The 8776-nt window shown below is 45.0% G+C and overlaps 1 long non-coding RNA gene across 1 annotated transcript; it reads right to left on the bottom strand.

The window, feature by feature from the left end:
• Window positions 1–835: 835 nt before the first annotated feature.
• Window positions 836–8446, bottom strand: LOC132527776 (uncharacterized). Its single transcript, XR_009543087.1, has 2 exons — window positions 8347–8446; window positions 836–2507 (listed from the first exon to the last, which is right to left on the bottom strand). It is a non-coding gene; the product is annotated as an uncharacterized LOC132527776 (long non-coding RNA).
• Between the last annotated feature and the right edge of the window lie 330 nt (window positions 8447–8776).

Genomic DNA, 8776 nt, shown 5'->3' with positions numbered 1-8776 from the left:
TCATGTTTAGCAAGATAATGACTATATACCAGTATTTCTAGCAACAAACAGAAAATGAAATTAAAAGAAAAGTACCACTTAAAATAGCATCAAAAAAATCAAGTACCTGGAAATATAGCTAATAAAATATATGCAAAACCTCTATACAAAAAAAATTTAACATTATTAACAGAAATGTTTAAAAATCTAACGGAATGAATATATCACATTCATTGAGTGGAACTCAATATTGTAATGATAGTCGTTTTTCTCTGACTGATTTTTTAAATCAATCCCAATCCCAATAACTATTCCAAAGAAAGGGTGTGCATTTGTGTGTGTGTATGCACTTGCGTGTGTGTGAAGCTAGGCAGGCTGAAACAGATCTTTGCAGGTACTGACATTTGACGTATGACAGGTGACAAGGCATCAGTGGGGAGATGATAGAATACTTTAAAAAGGTAGCAGCAATTAAATATATGAAAAAAAGTTAAAGAAAGAAAGATGAGGAGAAAGAGAAAAGGAAGGAGGGAGGGAGGGAGGGAAGGAGGGATGGAGGGAGGGAAGAAAGAAAGAAAGAAAGACAGAAAGAAAGAAAGAAGGAAAGAGAAAGGAAGGAAGGAAGGAAGGAAGAGGGAAAGGAAGAAAGGAAGGAAAATATTCCTTACCTCACACTATACCAAAAAATCAATGCCAAGGGTATTTAAGATCTATGACAGCAATATGAAAAATAAAATGAAATAAATTTTAGAAGAAACTGTAGGAGAATTTTCCATGAGTTTGGGGTAGGGAAGAAGTTTTTAAAGAAGAAAAAGAAAGCATTTACTATAAAGGGAGTGATTAATAAATCTACTACTTTAAAAATAATAATTTCTCTTTATTACCAAGACAACATTAAGACAGTTAAAAAGACAAGCCACACAACCAAAAGAGAATTGAAAGGCATACAATGGACAGACGGTTATCGTGTTTGTGTATAACTTTTACAAAGCACATTAAAAACACATTAAAAAACCCCAAGCAAACAATTTGAATAAACACTTTAAAAGAGGAAATCGAAATGGCTTATACATGCATACAAAGGTGTTAAATACAAACTTACAAGCTTAAAACATAATGAGATCTCTTCCACTCACATTGCCAAAAACTTTGAAAATTCTGCAATTCAAAGTGTTGCCAAGAACGTAGACCCACTGGGCTTCTCTCACTCCTGGGGGGATTACAAACTGAGAAAAGTACTTTGCAAAATAGTTTGGTGATCATTATTCAAGTTCAGTTGTTTAAGAATGTTGACCCAGCAACCTTCTCCTAGAGAAGTGCATTCACATTGTACATCCTGACATCTATAGGAATGCTGGAGGTACCTTTCTCGGTGAGCCCCCAAAATCAGCGACAGCAGAATGGGGACATAAATCACGATATATCCATCCAATGGAATACTATATAGTAACAAACATGGACACGTTGTTGCTGCATTCACAGCATGGATGAAGCTACAAAACATAAGTTGAGCAAGAGAAGCCGGATTCAGAAGACGACATTTCAACATTATTTCATTTATGGAAATCTCAAAATCAGCCTGAAGCAAACTGTACTGCTTACGATTATAGCAGAAGGGTAAAACCACAGAGAAAAGCAAGGAAATTTTCACAAAGTTAGAAGAGTTGTTACCTGTGGGGAGACAAGAGGAAGGGGCTGTGACCAGGGGGAGTCACATGGAGCAGAGGCAGCTTCCTGTGCACAGCAGACTTGCTGTCTTGACCTGGGTCCCACGGTGCATGCTTTATAATTAACTGTTCAATTAACCTTATGACCTGTGCATTGTATTTCACAATAAAGCAAAAGAAGTAATGTCAAGTCATCTGCCAGATTAACATAGCTCAAAATGCCTGGTAAGTTGTTGTAATTATAGTTGCAAAGTCAAGTTGAGAAGTCCTTGAAGAGGTTCCTAGTGCAGGAACTGTGGGCAGACGTACATCCCAAGGACGGGAGGGAGCGAGGAGCCTCCCATTGCCCGGGTCCAGCTCGATGGTCAACCAGTGGTCACGTCCTCTCCACGACCTCCTGTGACATACATGAGGCTGGTCCCCGGCCGGAATGCTGTGTGGCAGATGCAGCCATGACAACAGCGTGCAGGAATCGGGGCGAAGGCTGGTCCTTAAGGGGCTTGGCCAGCCCTGGCAGGGTGGCCTGAAGACGTGAGGACACACCCTGTCCCCTGAGTGTCCCCCAGGGTTGGGAGTGCTGTGCAGTAGCAGCTGGAATTTTACAGTCCTCTTGATTTTGTTCAGAAGTTTCTAGTCGGATAAAACAGGTTAGAGGGGAGACAAGCTTGCCACGCACTTGTTGCATTCAGTGATGGTACAAACTAATGAATTTAGCATTCTTATAAGAGTATGAAGACCTAGACTCGTCTTGAAGAACTGTCAGCCTTGAGTCCGGGTCGTCTGAAACACCAGGTCACCATGTGAAAAGCTGAGCACCCCCGGCTGTGCTCCCCAGAGCAAAATAGACTTCTAGAAAAGAAACTGGAAAAAGCAAAACTCACATGCTCAAAACAAGGTGAATTAACGATAGAAGGAGCTATAAGGACAGAGTCGTTGTAGGTGAATCTGATTCTAAATAGGACACACGTGAGAGTGAGCACACCCACCCCGTCCCTCGTCAGCGGACCAGTCTAGGGCCACAAGGAGAGCGTCACCCTGGGAACACACAGCGTGCACCCCTTTCTTCCAACCTGAAGTCCTAGAGGCACCACCTCTTCACCCCCTCCCCTCAGGGGAATATGTGGATGCCACCAACACTGCTTCCCTCCAAGTCCTCCTGGCCGGCTCGCCCTACATGCATAAGGGGACTGTCGGTCCTCTAAGGGGTTTCCTCATGACCGAATTATTCGTCCTGCTCACACAGCCTGAAAGTGGACGTGAGCTCCTCTCAGACTTGTCCCCACCTTCAAATTGCTGATTATTGGACACCCAGAACATTCACAAAAATCTTGATTTTTTTTTCCTCTCTTCAAAAGTAATTTTGAATTCGCTTGTTTTGCGATTCATTTTAAGAAATTAAATAAGTGAATTATTATACTTTTGATCAACTTGAAGCTTGGTGGAGTTGAGGTCTCACAGTGGTGTTTAGTAAGTATGTTCAATGGGATTATTAGGAGCACATTATCTCCATGTTGGAGTGCACTCTAGATAACAAGCTCTTTTATTTTAGAGATTCAGTCTCTAAACATAAACAAAATTTATGATAGTCCATGAGCATGGAAACATTTAAACTTAAAAAGTAATTTTTGTATACCAGGTGGTGTATTTACTATAGTTAAAAGAGAAATGAGGGTGCTTCCCTGGTGGCGCAGTGGTTAATAATCCGCCTGCCAACGCAGGAGACACAGGTTCGAGCCCTGGTCTGGGGAGATCCCACATGCCGCGGAGCAACTAACCCCATGGGCCACAACTACTGAGCCCACGCGCCTACAGCCCGTGCTCCGCAACAAGAGAAGCCACCGCAATGAGAAGCCAGCGCACCTACCTTGATCCCCACAGGATTGGAAGGGACACCATTCAGCCCGTAACAGGATCCCAATGTCTCAAGACAGTTCCTGCACAGGTAGGCATAGCCTTGTCTTGCTAACTTAAAAAGCTGTTCCCCAATATACTTTTTATCAAACTGCTTGAACTGCTTTCCTTTGAAGTATATAGCATTACTGAGGACCCGTTTTGTCAATAAATCAACTGACTTGGCAGGCAATACCTCTACATTTTGTCTTTTTTTAAAAAAAGAAAGAGAATAGGTCTAAGTAATATTAAACCACCCATGCTGGGATAATACACAGAGGAACACACCATGAGCTGAGGGCCACCTTCTCAAACTGTGTTATGGTCGCTATGCCTGGAAGCCAAATTAACATAAGTTGGCCGCTGCCATGAAACCCTGATCCCTGCATTTTCACAGGGTGTTTGAAAGTATTAACAAGTTGGAGTTTGGGCCGTTGTCTCTGCAAGAGGCAAATTGTAATCCTTTTAAAAAGAAGTTAGGGATGAACAAAGAACCACATTAAATAGTTCATGAAATAGAGAAATGTCTATAAAATAAACGGGCAGGTTGGGGACGGTGAGAGAGTCCCTGCACCTGGCTTTAGGAAGAAAGCTTTTCGGGACAGAATGATGAGAACTGTGCCACGGCAGGTGTAGAGGAATACAGCGGGATTGGGAGGAAAAGGCACTCGTGTGGGACTGGGGTGGCAGTGAGGACCCTCGTGGAAGGCAGGGTGTCTGGGCTTAGACTCACGGGGACCTATCCTGTCCCAGGCATTGCCCTCGGGGCCAGAGATGCATAGAGCTAGTTAATCTTCTCTACAGGACCCGTGGGAGGAGGGTCCTACCTTGATCCCCACAGGACACAGAGTAAGGAAGCGTCTCACAGCCCCTACGGAAGGAGTGTTAGAAGCAGGGGTCATTGCCACTCGTAATGTCAGATCATACTGGGGCAAATTTCTTTTATTTATTTATTTATTTTCATTTTTACATCCCCAGCATCTGGGCCAAAGTCAACATTCAAAGTGTTCGTTAAATTAAGCTTTAAAAAAAGGAGGGATTGGGCTTCCCTGGTGGCGCAGTGGTTGAGAGTCCGCCTTCCGATACAGGGGACACGGGTTCGTGCCCCGGTCCGGGAGGATCCCACATGCCGGGGAGCGGCTGGACCCGCGAGCCATGGCCGCTGAGCCTGTGCGTCCAGAGCCTGTCCTCCGCAACGGGAGAGGCCACATCAGTGAGAGGCCCGCGTACAGCAAAAAAAAAAAAAAAAAAAAAAAGGGAGGGTTTAGCAAATATACACTACTGTATAAAATATAGATTAATAACAAGGTACTACTGTACACAGGGAACCATATTCAATGTCCTGTAGTAACCTATTATGAAAAAGAATATATATATGTATAACTGAATCACCTTGCTGTACACCAGAAACTAACACAACATTGTAAATCAGCTATAACTCAATTTAAAAAAAAAAAAGAAAGAGGAAACTGCCTCAAGTACGAGGCAGTGTTTGGCTTCTAGGCGCATGTTACTGCACAATGGGGCGTGTCACTGCTCCGCAGATCAGTGCAGAGAGAACCGAACGGAAATGCATTTGCTGATGATTATTGCTGTAACGCTTTTTTTTTCTTTTTTGTCTCCCAGAATAATTAAAAATAGAGCGCTTTCCCTTATGTAACGATCTCACCAATCTGTGCGTGGCAGAAGTGTCCACGGAAATCGTAAGAACAACAGAAGAATTAAATCTCTCCCTGCAGCCCTTTCTGCCTCCCAGGCATGTATGTGTTATGTGGACGCCTCCGGCTCGTCTGGATCAAATATCTGGCAAAACCCTTTTATTTATTCATTTATGGCTGCGTTGGGTCTTCGTTGCTGTGCACAGGCTTTCTCTAGTTGCGGGGAGCCGGGGCTACTCTTCCTTGCGGTGCGCGGGCTTCTCATTGCGGTGGCTTCTCTTGTTGCGGAGCATGGGCTCTAGCCGTGTGGGCTTCAGTAGTTGTGGCTTGCGGGCTCAGTAATTGTGGCGCACGGGCTTAGTCGCTCCGCAGCATGTGGGATCTTCCCAGAACAGGGCTCGAACCCGTGTCGCCTGCATTGGCAGGTGTATTCTTAACCACTGCGCCACCAGGGAAGCCCCCTGGCAAGACCCCTTAAAGGCCTCTAGGGGAAAGACCAGTCTTAAAACAATCTTTCTGATCCTTAAAGGGTTGATAACTTTTCTGAGAAATGAAAATCCTAAAAATCATGCTGACGAGATAGTGCATTTCCGACTGACTGTCGCAGACTGTCGTCCATACAGGACCACGCCGTAAAGAGGATGGAGACCGTGGCATGACTGGCCGCTACACCAGGGGACATAGGGACAGCCACCGTGGCCCTGTGGTCACTTTTGTTTTGTGGCTGGATTCACGGTCCTTAAAGGTGGGATTCTGTCATGTGCTTTGCCTTTGACATCCAGCGTGGAGCTCGCTTAGTGCTGGACTCCTCACTAGTCACCCCGCCCTTTTCCAGGCTCCCGAAGAGGTTATTTTCGCTGAGGTTTGTGATATAATAACAAGTCATGCATTTGGTCTTTGTTCCCAGTCCCTGGCACAGAGCTCCTAAAACCAGGGTGATTGGAGGGTTGGAAGTTTCAGGTCCACCCACAGACCTCTGCGGAAGGAAAAGGGGCTGGAGACCGAGTTCCATCACATGGCCGATGATGAATCCATTATGCTCACATAAAACCCTCAACGGTGGGGTCCGGGGGACTCCAGGTTGGTGAACACATGGAGGTTCTGGGAGGGTGGTGCCCCGAGAGGTTAGGAAGCTGTGTGCCCCTCCCCCATACCTTGGCTATGCAGTTATATTCTTTGTAACAAACCAGTGATTGTCCGCAGGGTGCCTTCCTGCGTTTGTCATTCTCGCCAATTATCAAATGTAGGGTGGGCTGTGGGGACGCTGAGTTTGTAGGAAGCAGGGTAGAAATACAGGCGTCCTGGGCACCCCGTTAGCAGCTGGAGTCCCCCCTCCGGGGGCAGTCTCGTGGGGCTGAGCCCTTTAACTTGTGAGAGCTCAGCTAACGCTGGGTAGTTAGCACAAAGTTGAGTTGAAGATTTGGAAACTTGGTGTTGGAGAATTGGTTGGTGTTCACCAACCTGGAGGTTCTCAAGGGTCTCTACTCCTGCCTACTCATAGCGTTGCTAAGTTCACAGCTGTTTTTTCTTATTAGTCGTGATCTCTTTAGGCAAGACTTACTGAGAGGAAATCAGTCATACGTCTTCTCTCCAAAAACCTGTGAGCCATTCTAAGCAAGTTCTCAGTTCCCGGTTTCCTAACGTCAGTAAGAAATGACTGGAAACCTTCACCTCTATCAACAGACAGTACCTTTCAAAGAAAGAAAAATACAGTTTGTTGTGTTGCCCTTTAGCTTCCAAGAACAGTGATGGTTCACCAAGGAAAGCTTTTTACTCAGCTCCACTGGGTCTCTTCCTGTCTTAGCAGAGAGATGGGTTGACTCTGTCTGGGAGAGTCCTACATTTGGGGAAAGATCACGTGACAAAAGTAGGAAGAGACCAAGCAGCAGGGTTAATATTTGGTGGACTGAAACTTGCTCTCTTCATGAGTAATCAACCATGAATAAATCGACGATTAGAACATCCGATCTGAATATGTACAGAAGTGCCTTGAGCATAGCTATCATAAAAGTGTTATGTTCACATATTTGTGTGAATCATTTGTGGTTAATGAATAAAAGGACGTTTGGAGCACTTTGTGGGCTCCCTGCTCCAGTCACGCAAGTCGACTTGTTCCTCAAGACAGAGCTACATACGCAGGGTATTTGGGGGAAATCCTACCATGTCTTTGTTCAATAAAACTGAAGTAACTAATATCTTCACTATTTTTAATAAACACAGAAAACCTCTTACTATTTTTAATAAACACAAAAAACCTATTACCTTAAAAATTTGGTTTCTCATATGTTAGTTTGAAATAAATTCCAAAATGGATTAATAACAAAAAATAAAATTATAAAAACTCTAAAGAAAAATATAGGTGAATATTTATATGACTCTTTGTTTTTGCCTTTAACAACTTGTATGTTGGTGTTTCAAGCAAAACTGAAACAGAAAGATTTCCACTCTAACATCCTGTTGTGACACGAATCAGGAAAAAAATGTGGTTTCTCTTTCCCTTTTTAGCCAAAAATTAGAAAGTTGGAATGCTCAAGTGTTACAAAACCTAGAGCGTGTACTTGGCTTGTGAGATGAGAGCTCTCCAGGCAGGGCCAGCTTCGCAAGCAGATGACCTTGTGTATTTGCAAAAGACCCCGCACTCAGAAGGACCCACCCTTGATCCGGGTTCGGCTGTCCTGTCCTGAAATTCAAACCAGGGACCTCTCAATTGCATTTTGCACCAGGCCTCATAAATTATACAGCTGGTGCTGGTGGTGGGCTCTGGAGATACAATAGTTCATTGGAATCCAGTGTAGCAAATGCTTCAGCTTCAAAGAATTAAACACACAGGGGGAGCATTTAACCCTCAGGGCTTAGTGAGGGTCAGCCAGTGATGCCAGGGGCGGAGCTGGGGAGCCTGGTGGAGGGAGAGGGGTGTGGAAAGGGAAAGGGTAGAAAGTGGAAAGTGCAGAGCCCCAGAGGAAAGACAGAGCATGGGATAGTCAGGAAACTATGACTAGTTCAGTTGGGATGGAGTCAGAGCTGTCCTCAGAGGAATGGCGAAGGATGAGGAGGATAGTGGCTAAATTAGGAAGCGCCTTGTATTGCTTTGTGGGGCTGCCATAACCAAGGACCACAGGCTGGGGCATAAACAACAGAAATTTACTTCTCACAGTTCAGGTCCGGAAGTCTGAGATCCAGGTCTCAGCAGGGTTGGTTCCTCCTGAGGCCTCTCTCCTTGGCTTGCAGACAGCCGCCTTCTCACTGTGTCCTCATGTGGCCTTTCCTCTGTGCATGTGTGCCACGGTATCTCTTCCTCTTCTTATAAGGGCACCAGTCCTATCGATTAGGGCCCCACCCCATGACCTCATTTAACCTTAATTACCTCCTTAGAGACCCTATGTCCCAATACAGTCTCATCTGAGCTCCTGGGGGTGAGGACTTTGACATATAACTTTGGGGGGAGGACAACTCATTTCATGACACACCTTGTTAATCTTTATCCTAAAGGCAAAGGGCAACCACCCAAGCTCATCTCAAGTCTCAGGTGTTCTACCTGGGCGCACAGCAGGACCACATGTTCTAGGCTCCCCCCTGCAGTCA

Source organism: Lagenorhynchus albirostris, chromosome 10 (genome assembly GCF_949774975.1).
Source record: "Lagenorhynchus albirostris chromosome 10, mLagAlb1.1, whole genome shotgun sequence".
Lineage (NCBI taxonomy): Eukaryota > Metazoa > Chordata > Mammalia > Artiodactyla > Delphinidae > Lagenorhynchus > Lagenorhynchus albirostris.
This window is presented reverse-complemented; position numbering and strand designations above follow the sequence as displayed.